Source organism: Papio anubis, chromosome 5, assembly GCF_008728515.1.
Source record: "Papio anubis isolate 15944 chromosome 5, Panubis1.0, whole genome shotgun sequence".
NCBI classification, from domain to species: Eukaryota; Metazoa; Chordata; class Mammalia; order Primates; family Cercopithecidae; genus Papio; species Papio anubis.
This window is the reverse complement of record NC_044980.1, coordinates 84,305,626-84,320,141: the sequence shown is the minus strand read 5'-3', so window position 1 is coordinate 84,320,141 and position 14,516 is coordinate 84,305,626. Positions and strand designations below refer to the sequence as shown.

Genomic DNA, 14,516 nt, shown 5'->3' with positions numbered 1-14,516 from the left:
GATCACAGCTCACTACCTCCCAGGCTCAAGAGACCCTCCCACTTCAGCCTCCCCAGTAGCTGGTACTACAGGCACATGCCACTATGCCTGCTAATTTTTATTTAATGTTTGTAGAGCTGGTATCTTGCTATGTTGCCCAGGCTGGTCTCAAATTCCTGGTCTCAAGCAATCCTGCTGGCCTCCCAAAGTGTTGGGATTACAGGCAAGAGCCACAGAGCCTGGCATAGACATACAAATGTATACATTTTATATACATTTATAGCCACTTAATTTTAGGAAGTACTGTCATCCTTTTCACTCAACCAGAAGCCAGCGATAGCATAATAAAGTCTTAATACATTAAGGAATAACAAGCCAGGCCCGTAATCCCAGCACCTCTGGAGACTGAGGTGTGAATCTGCTGAGGTCAGGAGTTCAAGACCAGCCTGGCCAACATGGGAAAACCCCATCTCTACTAAAAATACAAAAATTAGCCGGGCGTGCATGCGCCTGTAATCCCAGCTACTCAGAAGGCTGAGGCACAAGAATCACTTGAACCTGGGAGGCAGAGGCTGCAGTGAGCCAAGCTCACACCACTGTACTCCAGCCTGGGTGACAGAGTGAGACTCTGTCTAAAAATAAATAGATAAATATGGCCGGGCGCGGTGGCTCAAGCCTGTAATCCCAGCACTTTGGGAGGCCGAGGCGGGTGGATCATGAGGTCAGGAGATCGAGACTATCCTGGCTAACATGGTGAAACCCCGTCTCTACTAAAAATACAAAAAACTAGCCGGGCATGGTGGCGGGCGCCTGTAGTCTCAGCTACTTGGGAGGCTGAGGCGGGAGAATGGCGTGAACCCGGGAGGCGGAGCTTGCAGTGAGCCAAGATCAGCCTGGGAGCACAGCGAGACTCCGTCTCAAAATAAATAAATAAATAGATAGATAGATAGATAGATAGATAGATAGATAGATAGATAGATAGATAATAAGGAATAACAATGACAGTGTGGAAGAGGGGACTTGTAGAATGAGAAGGGTAGACCTAGGTTCTGGGTTCAGTAACTTTAGATGGAGCATAGAACAAAATGCAAGTTGATTTCCTCATCTACAAAGTGGAAAAGTAGCTACCCAAGGTCATTTTCACCACTGGAGGTGTGAGCTTATACTTTTTTTTTTTTTTTTTTCCAAGACTGGGTGTCTATCCTCCTGCCTCAGCCTCCAGATTAGCTAGCACCACAGGCATGTGCCACCATGCCCAGCTAGTGTTTTATAGAGACAAGAGTCCCGCTTTGTTGCCCAGATTGGCCTCAAATTCCTGGTCTCAGGTGATCCTCCCCCTTCAGCCTCCCAAAGCGTTGTTACACATCTTTTAAGTAAAAAGATAGTGCTGTAAATCAGCTATATTGGACAGTCACCACATTGCTTCTAGGACTGTATTAGAATACTTAGAGACGTTGAGTTCAGCACACGTCCCTTAGGTTACATAAGAGCATGAATTATCTTCTGCTTTTGTATTAACTCAACTACACTTTGATCAAAGTCCTATTGCCATTAGTTATAATTTGTTGAATGGCTGAACTTGGTATATTTACCAGGACTTTTGGTTGTAGGATAGGGAGAAGTTCAGACTAGCTTAAGAAAAAACTGAATATATTAACTTGTAATTCCAGGAATAAAATATATTAAACACATCTGAATCCAGGAATCCAAACAATGCCCCGGGGACATACTTTTTTATTGCTTCATCTTATCCCTTTTTATATTGGCCTTATTCTTTCATATTAGCCTTACTTTTTCATGTTAGATAGACCAGAAAAGATCACCCCTTTTATACTTGAAGGATGACATACCACCTAGGGTCCCAAAATCACTTTTTTTTTTTTTCTTTTTGAGTCAAGGTCTCGCTCTGCCACCCAGGCTGGAGGGAAATGGTGCAATCTCCGCTCATTGCAACCTCCACCATCTCACAGGCTCAAACCTTCCTCCCACCTCAGCCTCCCAAGTAGCTAGGACTACAGGCATGCACCACCACACCAGCTAATTTTTGTATATTTGGTCGAGATGGTGTTTTGCCATGTTGCCCAGACTGGTTCTGAACTCCTGACCTCAAGCAATCTTCCCTCCTGGCCTCCCAAAGTGTTAAGATTACAGGCATGAACCACCGCATCTGGCACCAAAAGCACTTCTTAAAAGAGATTATGATTGGCCCATACCTGGGTCATATTTTATACCACATAAAATGGGTTTCTCAGTAGAAAGAGTTCTGTTTCCAGAAAGCACAAAGTGATTACTACATTCTTGCTATTTCGAGTGATGTCCAAACCAGCAGCAATGGCATCCCACAGAAGCTCATGAGAAAAATCAACTGTCAAGATCTACCCTAGAACACTGACCCACATGACCCAGATGACATTTTTGAGATAGAACTTTGTAACTACTGAGACAGTAGGCAGTTATACCTTCGGGATTTTTTTTTTTTTTTTTTTTTTTTTTGAGAAAGAGTCTCACTCTTTTGCCCAGGCTGAAGTGCAGTGGCACAATCTCGGCTCACTGCAACCTCTGCCTCCCGGGTTCAAGTGATTCCCCTGCCTCAGCCTCCCCAGTAGCTGGGATTAGAGGTGCACACCGCCATGCCTGGCTAATTTTTGTATTTTTAGTAGAGACGGAGTTTCGCCATGTTGACCAGACTGGTTTTGAACTCCGGACCGCATGTGATCTGCCCACCTCGGCCTCCCAAAGTGCTGGGATTACAAGCGTGAGCCACCACGCCCAGTCTTACCTTTGGAATTTTTATGTCAGCAATCAACATTTCTCAAAACTTCCATGACAAAATAATGACATAATTCTACCTTTTCATTTTTTGATATCAAAGTCAATACAGAAGGGAGACAAATGTTTCCAACTAGACAAAAACTTTATTAATATAGTTTATTTTGACTTTTGAGAAATATAATCTGCAATATTTAACAAAAAAACTGAGAAAAATAATGAGGAAATGAAATGAATGAATGAATATGGAAGGATCACTACAAATCCAAGACAACCAGTGGTTTGAAAATCCAAAGGTATGTCTACCTGGAAATGGAACCAGTATCACTGTATTTGACTGTTGGACAGCATAAAGTTAAACATATAAGGAAAAAAATTTTTTTGAACCACCTTTGCAAATACCAACTTAAATGATGTCAAGATAGTATATCTTGACATAGCAAAAAAGCAATAAAGTTGCTTTGGAATAGTTTCTAGCATTTACATGTCAAAAATATATATCCTAACATTATTCAAGAAAACAAATGTTTACAATGTTTATATTACAAATCTCTAACACAGCATAGCTAATTCTAACTGGAAATGGATTTTTGCTACTTCTGAATTCAAGACCTAGATAAGTTCTCACATCAATTTCCTGTCCAAATAATAATTATTACTCCTGGCATTGGTAGGTCTCTGGGGAAGTTAATAAGACAGTAAGTTAGGACATAACTTTGTATAACTTGGAAGTCTGTTTACTAGTTACATAGAACAGTCTTACCAGTGAATAGAAGGAAATGAGAGATTAAAATATACTCTCTTAATTTTTAACCTTAAAAAATGATGTTAATTTCACCAATTCATGGGTGCAGTGGCTCACACCTGTAATCCCAACACTTTAGGAGGCTGAGGAGAGAGGACTGCTTGAGCCCAGGAGTTCGAGACCAGCCTGGGCAACACGCAGAAACTCTGTCTCTACCAAAAATACAAAAATTAGCCAGGCACTGTGGCTAATTTTACTTGTGGTCCCAGCTACCTGGGATTCTGAGGTAGGAGAGTCACCTGAGCCCTGGGAGGTGGAGTCTGCAGTGAGCCATGATCATGCCACTGCACTCCAGCCTGGGCAACAGAGTGAGACCCTGTCTCAGAAAACAAACAAAGTTCACCAACTCATAGATCTAACAGTGATAATAAAACTAATGATAGTCAAAGTATTATGCAGTAATTATTTTAGATAATGTGAATTTTTGCCAAAGGAAAAGCTGTTCGATTCTTATAGAATATAGGAATTTATACTTATTAGGTAATTTTTGTCAAATTAATTTACAACTTAATAAGAGAAAGGCAAATCGTTAGAATAAGCAGTCAGGAGGATCTGGTTTATTTGCTTTTTTTTTTTTTTTTTTTGCCTTTTTTTTTAGGGAAATTCCACATTTCCACCTTCTAGTGCAAGACACACTTTTATAATCCAGACAGCTTGACAAGTCTGAATCCCAAAGAATAGTATTAAGATGGCTAGAATAAAAGGAAAATAGCAAGAAACTAAGATAACAGCACACACATCATGCAAACTAATAGTATGCTGGTAGCCTATAAATGCATATACAGAATCTACGGCAATAAAATCATATATGCTTTCTTTTCTAGTTTGTCAATTCCAAATACAAAAGCAGAGGAGAAAATGTTATGTTCCCTCTCTTTCACCATTCTTCCTCCCATTTGGAAAGCCAATTCTAGAAAACCTTTGTGAGGAAAAGCCATCGGAATCTATGCTGTGTAAGGGAAGCCATGGACAAATGCCCCAGGCTGGTGAACTTTCATGAGTCTTGAGCAAACTGATCAGCAGACTGATGGGGAAAATCCCGATAAATTCTCCATTGACTTGCTCCCTAGGTGAGTTTCCTGTGGCTGCTATAACAAATCACCACAAAGCTTAGAAAAATAGAAATTTATTCTCCCACAGTTTTGGAGACTAGAGGTGGCAAAAACAAGGTATTGGCAGGACCATATTCCTCTGAATCCTGTAGGGAAAAAATATTTGCTTGCTTCTCCTAGCTTCTGGTGGTGCCTGATGTTACAGTTTGGATGTTCATCCCCTGCAAATCTCATGCTGAAATGTGATTAGTGTTAGAAGTGGAACCCAACCGGAGGTGTTTGGGTCACGGAGGCAGATCCCTCAAGAATGGCTTGGTGCCTTCCCCAAGGTAATAAGTGAGTTTTCACTCTATTAGTCCATGGGAGATCTGGTTGATAAAAAGAGTCTGGCACCTCCCTCTCCCATCACTCTCTTGCTCCTTCTTTCACTATGCTTGCCATTTGCCTTCCACTATGACTGAAAGCTTCCTAAGGCCCTCATCAGAAACAGATGCTGGTTGCATGCCTTTTGTACAGCCTGCAGAACAATGAGCCCAATAAACCTCTTTTCTTTGTAAATTACCCAGGCTCGGGTATTTCTTTTTTCTTTTTTTTTCTTTCTTTACTTTATTTCTTTTTTAAAAATACGGAGTCTGGCTCTGTCACCCAGGCTGGAGTGCACTGGCACAATCATAGCTCACTCGCTGCAGCACTGCAGACTCAATCTCCTGGGCTCAACTGATCCTCCTGCCTCAGCCTTCCCAGTAGCTGGAACTCCAGGTGTGTGCCACCATACTCAGCTATTTTTTTTTAGAAACGGTGTCTCATTATGCTGTGCAGGCTGGCCTCGAACTCCTGCCCTCAAGCAATCCTCTCACCTCGGCCTCCTAAAGTGCTGGGATTACAGGCACAAGCTTCCATTACCAGCCAATATTCCTTTATAGCAACACAAGGTGGACTAACAGCTGGCAATCCTTGGCATCTCTTGGTTTGTAACTGCATCACTCCAAAGTCCACCTCCATTGTTTTAGGGCCATCTTCTCCCTGTGTATCTCCGTCTCTCCATATGGCTTCCTTCTCCCTGTGTCTCTTTCTTCATAAGGATACCAGTCATATTGGATTAAGGGCCTACCCTACTCTAGCATGACTTCATATCAACTAATCACATGTACAATGACTCTATTTCCAAATAAGGCCACATTCTGAGGTATTAGGGGTTAGGGCTTCAATATTTCTTTTTGGAGGATATAATTCAGCCCATAACACTCTCCTTCTCTCCCCAAAATAGAACATGGTAACAGTACAGTATCCATAAGGAAGAGCTTCCTGTTTAGAGTAAATATAGTTAGCTATTCCTAACTTTACAGAGCAGACTCAATCCTGAACCATAAAATCAATAGAGATTAAAGGAAACTTTTTTTTTTTCTAGACACTGGTACTGTGGTGGGTGAGTACTCAAAATGGGAGATAACTAACCTGAGTTCTGTGTCACTAATCATCGGAGAAACGAAAAACAAAACCACAATGAGATTGAATGTGGTTTTTGTCGTGGGGAAAAAAAGAAAAAAACCACAATGAGATATCATCTCATGCCAGGCAGAAGGCTATTATTAGAAAGTCAAAAAATAACAGATGCTGGCGAGGTTGCAGAGCCAAGGAAAACACTTATACACTGTTGGTGGGAATGTCAATTAGTCCAGCCACTATGGAAAGCAGATTGGAGATTTCTCAAATAACTGAAAATAGAATTGCCGTTCAACCCAACAATCTATTGCTGTATATATACCCAAAGGGAAAGAAATCATTCTACCAAAAAGACACCTGCACTCACATGTTTATTACAGCACTATTCGCAATAGCAAAGACATAGTATCAACTTAGGTGCCCACCAGTAGCAAATTGAATAAAGCAAATCTGGTTCATCTACACAGTGGAACACAGTGCAGTCATAAAAAAGAATTAAATCATATCCTTTGTAGCAACATGAATGCAGTTGGAGGCCTTTATCCTAAGTGAATTAACACAGAAAGAGAAAAGCTAACACTGCATGTTCTCACTTATAGGTAGGAGTTAAACACTGGGTACAAAGGACATAAAGATAGCAATAACAGACACTAGGGACTCCAAAAAGTGGGTGCGGGAAGGGTTGAAAAACCACCTATTGGGTGCTATGTTTTCTTTTGGGTAATGAGATCAATTGAAGCCCAAACCTCAGTTACATGCAATGTACTCCTGGAACAAACCTACACATGTACCCGCTGGGTCTAAAATTTAAAAAAGAAAGTAAGAAATCTAAATTCTAGTCCACATCCACTAAGTGGCCCAATGAACTTGAACAAGTGATTTAAGTTCTCTGGGGGCCCCATTTCCTGTTTCCTAATCTATAAAACAAAGACCCTTCCAGCAATATCTTTCTACTTCGAGTGCCTGATACAATGGAGTTAAAATACCATAGCCTTGTATCCAGGCTTTAAGATTTCATATTATTGTAACATTCATAATTTCCCTAGATTTTAACCAATATTGCAGCTTAAAACTTGCACAATTTAACCCCAGTCACCTAATGGATAAGGCACTGGCTAAAATATTAATTAATTAATTAATTAATTTAAAAATAAAAAATAAAGGAGTAGAATAAAAAATTAAAATTAAAAAAATTTTAAAAGTTAAGATAAAAAATAATTTAAAAATTTAAATAAAATAAGTAATAAAAAAGTAAAAAAAAACACATAAAAATAAATTAAAAATTAAAACGAGAACTTATACAATTTCATTTTACTCTACGAAATAATTTGTACTACTATGTAGGCCACTACCTTATTTCAAAACAGTTGAAGCTCACCACATTCTTTCAAGGCTAGCCACAAAATTATCCAGTGACCACAGTGTTCTGGGAAGTGTACTGAATTAAGAATTAATAATCTTTAGCCAGGTTTGGTGGTTCACGCCTGTAATCCCAGCACTCCGGGAGGCTGAAGCGGTAGGATCACGTGAGCTTAGGAGCCTGAGACCTGCCTGGGAAACATAGCAAGACCCCAACTCTATTTATTTTTTTTAAGTAATTTGTTTAATAAAATGTTTTTTTTAAATTCTAACTCCCAGTCTTCCTATAGCCAGCCAATCACAGTGCAATGCACCCATCAGTATACTCCCTGGATGTTAGCTTCTTCATTCCTCTCAGGACAAGTGAAAGTTTTCCATGACTTCTGAAATTTCTTCTAGCCAAATATTGTACGTCTTTTCAATGGAAATGAAATTCAGGAGAGATCTTTCTTTTATAACACCACATACTATGTAATTTGGGGTTAGTTTGGTTATCTAGTCATAATTCCACGTAAAGTAATTAAAATCTTCCTAATTCCAGCATGAAGATACGTATTTTCGCCGAGTGTTAAGTAATTTTAATGTATACTCTTTAAGCCAAGATATAAATTTTAAAATCTCCAGGAAATTATCAGTAAATAATTATGTATTTACTACTACATAATTATGTATCAGGAAATGTATTTGATTTTTCTTTTTTCTGTTTTTTTTTTTTTTTTTTTTGAGACAGGGTCTTACTGTGTCACCCAGACTGTAGTGCAGTGTCAGGATTTCAGCTCACTGCAACCTCAGCCTCCTGTGTTCAAGCAATTCTCCTGCCTTAGCCTCCCAAGTAGCCTACAGGCATGGGCCACCACACCAGGCTAATTTTCTGGGGTTTTTTTGTTTGTTTGTTTGTTTGTTTTGTTTTTTGAGACAGAGTCTCACTCTCACCCAGGCAGGAGTGCAGGGGCACGATCTTGGCTCATTGCAACCTCCGCCTCCGAGATTCAAGCGATTCTCCTGCCTCAACCTCCCAAGTAGCCGGGATTACAGGCGTGAGCCACTGCGCCTGACCAATTTTCTGTATTTTTAGTAGAGACAGGATTTCACCATGTTGGCCAGAGTAGTCTCGAATTCCTGTCCTCAAGTGATCTGCCTATCTCTGCCTCCCAAAGTGCTGGGATTATTGGCATGAGCCACCACACCAGGCCAGAAATATATTTGATTATACATTATAACTTATGTGTGTGTGTGTGTGTGTGTGTGTGTGTGTGTCTACACACACAAAAAACTTAGGAAACTAATTTGTGGAAACAACATTTGAGTTGTAGTTGGTGTAAGAGTTAGCTGGTACTCAGGAGCCACTGCGAAGCCACTTGCCTGCTTATTTATGGTAAAGGTACTGCTGACTCTGGCTTACATAATGAAGGGAGGGAAACAGGAAGACCATAAGGTAAGCAGAAACATTCCTTCTAAGGGAGGTTGAATATTTCTCTGTTCACCTTAACGTCGTTTACTTCCATGGTAATCTCCAATTTAGTCTTAACATTAGAGTCTTTCAAGAGGAAAAAAGGGCCCTGGGATATTTCTATTTGGGACAATGCTACTCAAGTACAGAATGGAAAAGCTTGGAGAAAATGGTAGCAAAAAGTCTCTGCTACCAATCCCTCTTATTACACAGCACGATTTCTTCCAAAATGCCTTTGGTTCAGCTCTAATGAAATACAACGTAATAGAGTTTTGTTACCTTAGAGTATAATCTATATGCCTCTTTGACACTTAGCTTTCTTGATTCAATAAAGGAGAAAAAAAAGTTCCAGTTTAAGGAAAATCTATTAATGCATTAAGTTCTCTAAGGTACTATTCTTTAGCACTGAGAAGCACTAGCTTACAAAATAACATAGGAATCAAAAAGCTATGACCAGGTAGTACTCGGAGCGTATATTCTGAAATTAGGGAAAAGATCGTTTGTTTGTCTTTCTTAATCTCCTTTCTAAACCCATGTAAAATGATTTGGGAAGTGGAAAATGGCACACATATTTTCTTGGCCTGTCATATAAATATTGTCCTATCAAGCTCTTACAATAAGCCAGGTATTGTGCAAGGTCTCTTTATGTACATTATCTTATTAATCCTTACAACAACTTTCAAAGATTAGTATTTTGTCTATTTTTTTTAGTTGGGGAAATAATGTTCACAAAAAGATTGAGTAACTCTCCCAAATCACACACCTGCCAAATTAAAACTAATCCACATCCAGGACTATCTGAATTTAAAGTCCTTGCATTTTACTGTCACACTACACATATCAATTAACCTTTTATCTGACCCAAGGCTTTGTCTTCAGAAACACCCCCATTAGCATAAAACTCATGCATCCCACAAGACTCCACAAGAACTAGACATCAGAGTGGTAAATATTGCCAGTTGGAGAGAAGAGATTAGAAGACCCAGAATTTCAGGTTCAATTGTGAGCAGCGCTGAGCTCCTAAGGGAGGTCCAGATGGGAATAGGAAATTTAAAGGCAGACCGCTATACACTGTTTTCACAGAGGTAAGTAAGGCTGGACAGTCAGCAGCAGCTGCTGGTACAGAGAGAAAGGTCAATGGGAGTGGACCTGCCAAGGGGTGGGAGAGGCCAAGGTAAACGCAGGAGAGAGGACCTGATTCCAAAGGGAAAACTAGGTCACAGCGCAGTGCTCTCCCAGGCTCCTTGCCCACTGGAAATGCCTCAGTGAATGTACCTGAACTGTCTTGACAGTCAGATGACGCCTCGGAAAACTGAACTAATTAATCCTTTCACGTGATGGGAGAACCTCTTCTGCTTTTCATTTCTTCAGTGTTATGAATAATAAATAATGCTCAAAACACTTAATTAAATGGAAGTGGAAAAACTGGTTTGACTTCAAAACATCCCTGAAAAAAAAAAATCAAACAAATGAAAAAGGAACCCAGCAGTTCACAGCCTGGGCAACATGGCAAAATCCCATCTCTAAATTTAAAATACATGCACACACACACTTATATATAACATATACATACATATTTTTTCTTTAAATCCCTAATGCACATTAGGCTTTTTGAATTTTAAACTTCTAACATTCGTTCAATTATCAAGTCAATCAACAAACATTTATTTTACTTAACACTAAATGCTATGTATAAACTGAGAAAATTAGAACTGGATCCATTACATTTCCAATAGTTTCAAGTTATTATGCCATTAACTATTGCTGGATCCTTCCTGGTGATGGTGATGGCTTCTAAGGTCTTTTCTTACATACATCACCCTTCGCATTTTCTCAAAAAGATCATTCATTCCCTCAGCCTAAATTATCAACCCTTTGATGATTTAAATATCTATTATCATCAGTCCTACTTTCACTCATCTCTTTGCCCTTATTATTAATAACATTACAGATATTTTACTTGGTAAATTCTCCAGTTTCTCAAAACAAATATTTCTAAAATGAACTCCTCATCCTTCCTCATATGTCTAACTACATCCCTACATCTTCCCTCCTGGAATTTCTGATTTCTGTTAAAGGAACCACTCTCTTCACCCATTCACTCCACTGCCTCAATTAGAAAGTCCGTTTTCTCTAAGAACAAGGTGGTATTTGGCCCGCCATTGCCACTCTCTTGGTCTAGGTTTCTGTCCTGTCACACACTCCTCATGCCCTTCCAACCATTCTAAAAACCCAGATTAAGTGTCAACTCCTCCATGAAGTTTTTTTGATCAGTCGGCCACTGGTGATTCATCCCTATAATCTCAGCACTTTGGGAAGTAGAAGCAGGAGGATCACCTGAACCTGGTTCAAAACCAGCCTGGGGCCGGACTCAGTGGCTCATGCCCACAATCCCAGTACTTTGGGAGGCTGAGGCCGGCGGATCACTCGAGGTAAGGAGTTCGAGACCAGACTGGCCAACATGGTGAAACCCCGCCTCTACTAAAAATACAAATATTAGTTGGGCATGGTGGCATGCACTTGTAATCGCAGCTACTCAGGCGGCTGAGTAGCTTGAACCTGGGAAGCAGAGGTTTCAGTGAGCCAAGATCATGCCATTGCACTCCAGTCTGGTGATGGAGCGAGACACTGTGTTAAAAAGCAAAACAAAACAAACAAAAACAGCCTGGGTAACATAACAAGACCCCATTTCAATACATAAATAAAAGTTTCCCGGCCCCTTCCAACCCTTATTGATCCCTGTCGCTCTGGAGTGCCCTCAGCATTCACTCTACCTCACAGCATTTGTTCTTATTTACAATTTATTTGTCTTACCTCCCCAACAAGACCATAAGCTCCTGAAAACAGGAAACAGATTCATTACTTCTTTTGTACTTCATCCCACCCCACCCTTCAATTCTCACAGTGATTAACACTTGGGTTACTGATATGGACTGAATTGTGTCCCCTGCAAATTTATACATTGAAACCCTAACCCACAATGTGATTGTATCTGGAGAGAGAATCTTTAGGAGATAATTACAGTTAAATGAGTTCATAGGGTAAGGCCCTAATCTGATAGGACTATGGCTTTGTTAAAAAGAGGAAGAGAGGTCGGGCACAGTGGCTCACGCCTGTAATCCCAGCACTTTAGGTAGGTGGATAACCTGAGGTCAGGAGTTCGAGACCAGCTTGGCCAACATAGTGAAACTCCGTCTCTACTAAAAATACAAAAATATTAGCCGAGCGTGGTGGCACACGCCTGTAATCCCTGCTACTCAGGAGGCTGGGGCAGGAGAATTGCTTGAACTCAGGAGGCAGAGGTTGCAGTGAGCTGAGATCGTGCCACTGCACTCTAGCCTGGGTGATAGAGTGAGACTCAACCTCAAAAAAAAAAAAAAAAAAATGAAAGGAGGAAGAGTGAGAAGGAAATCTGACCTCTCTGTCATGTGAGGACACAGCAAGAAAGTGGCAGTCTGCAAGGCAGGAAGAGGGCCCTCGCTGGGGAATTGAGTCAGCCTTCACCGTTTTTTTGGTTTGTTTTGTTTGTTTGCTTGTTTTAAGGTATATAAACTACTAACAGACAAGGCCTATAGACTGATTTCTTCTTGGACACACCCACAGTATGGCCACGGTGATCAGTCGTCTTGGTGTGCTGGCTTCGGACATGAAGGCCCCAGGAATGGCAGAGCCCTCTTTGTGCCCAGATCTTCTTTGGTCACTCCAGCTCTTCACGGAGCTTGTTGTCCAGACCATTGGCTAGGACCTGGCTATATTTTCCATCCTTTACATCCTTCTGTCTGTTCAAGAACCAGACTGGGATCTTGCACTGGTGTGGATTCTGTATCATGGTGATCACACGTTCTACCTCATCCTCAGTGAGTTCTCCCACCCTCCTGGTGAGGTCGATGTCTGCTTTCCTCAACACCACATGAGCATATCTTTGACCCACACTCTTAATGGCAGTGATGGCAAAGGCTATTTTACACCACTCATCGATGTTGGTGTTGAGTACTCGCAAAATATGCTGGAACTTTTCAGGGATCACTAGAGACATGGTGGCAGCACAGTGGCGGCGTGTAAGCCTCCTGTGGAAACTGCCTGCACCTTGATCTAGAACTTCCCAGCCTCCAGAACTGGAAGAAAATAAATTCATGTTAGTTAAGCCAACTAGTCTATGGCGTTTTGTAATGACAGCCCAAGCCGATAAAGACGAGAAAGTGGGGATGCTGTCATCACCAGTGCTGCTTTTCTTCTCCTTTTACTATTAAAATTTCATCTTTGGCCAGGCATGGTGGCTCACACCTGTCATCCCAGCACTTTGGGAGCCTGAGGCAGGTGGATCACTTGAGGTCAGGAGTTCGAGACCAGCCTGACCAACATGGTGAAACCCCGTGTCTACTAAAAATACAAAGTTAGTCAGGCATGGTGGTGCATGCCTGTAACCCCGGCTACTTGGGAGGTTGAGGCAGGAGAATCGCTTGAACCCAGGAGGCAGACATTGAGGTGAGCCAAGATTGCACCATCACACTCCAGCCTGGGCAACAAGAATAAAACTCCTTCTCAAAAAAAAAAAAAAAAAAAATCATCCTTGTGAAGGAAAGAGAAGGGCCTAAAAGTGTTTTTTAATTTTTTTCTGTATGTGAAATAGCAACTGAGAGGATTATCAAAAGAAATGAAGGTTCTTCCTGACTGCATAGGTTCTAACATAGGTGTCTCTGTCCAACTTTGTACCCCTCTTTAACGGTAATAGTGTTCCCTACTCCACAGCTTTGAACTTTGAGGTATATGTGAGCTAATAAACAGTGAGCCTTGGTGAGCTTATTCTTATCACCTTGGCCACCATGAATAGTTGGAGGATAGGTAAATGACCCAGTACTCACCAGAGGGATACAAGAATAATTTGGGGAGGATTTCTGGGAAATTTTCTTGCCCTTGCCAAAGAGTTGTCAGGACACGTGTTCTCTCTTCCTCTGGAAATCGTTGTATGTGGAGTTACCTCAGCTGTTATTTAATGTGAAAAAAGCCAGGATATAAATGAAGCAGACACAGACAGGAGCAGAGTTGAGAGACTCAAAATAGAAGTCAAGCTGGAGCCCTGATCTGATTCTACCTGAAACCTGACTGCCTCTTGCACTTTTTAGCTTTGTGAGCTAATAAATTTCCATCATTGCCTAAGCCACTTTGAGTCTGACCTTTAATTACTTGCAGCCAGAAACATCCTTATTAAGAAGGGAAGGCTAAGCCCATCACAACGAGACAATTATTATTCACAGGAGAAAACTCAGCTCTTGTCACTCTTTGTATCTGCACCTGACCCAATTCGACCCCAAATGCCTTCTTTGAAAATACATTTGTATGTCCTCTCAAGTATTCTATCTCTGCTAATTGCTAGTCCATCTCATAGCCTGAGGCACTTTACTCTGGAGCACATTAAACTGGAACGTACATTAATTTATCCTCTCGGATCAACAAACTAAAGTCTCTGATAGACTAAATGGAACAACAGGATGAACATTTGAGGAGACACTGCAAGGGAGTATACGGAAGAAGATCAAAACTCCACTAAAAGGATTTGAGAAATGATTGTAAGATCACTGAAAAAAAAGGCCTTAGAAGCAGAGTGGGAGCTCACAATGTAATAAATGGAAGCCAATTACAAATGACAGGAGGCCCAGGG

General features: G+C 40.9%; 1 pseudogene; it reads right to left on the bottom strand.

The window, feature by feature from the left end:
- Window positions 1-12,213: 12,213 nt before the first annotated feature.
- On the bottom strand, window positions 12,214-13,177 carry LOC101025021 (annotated as a pseudogene).
- Window positions 13,178-14,516: the final 1,339 nt, after the last annotated feature.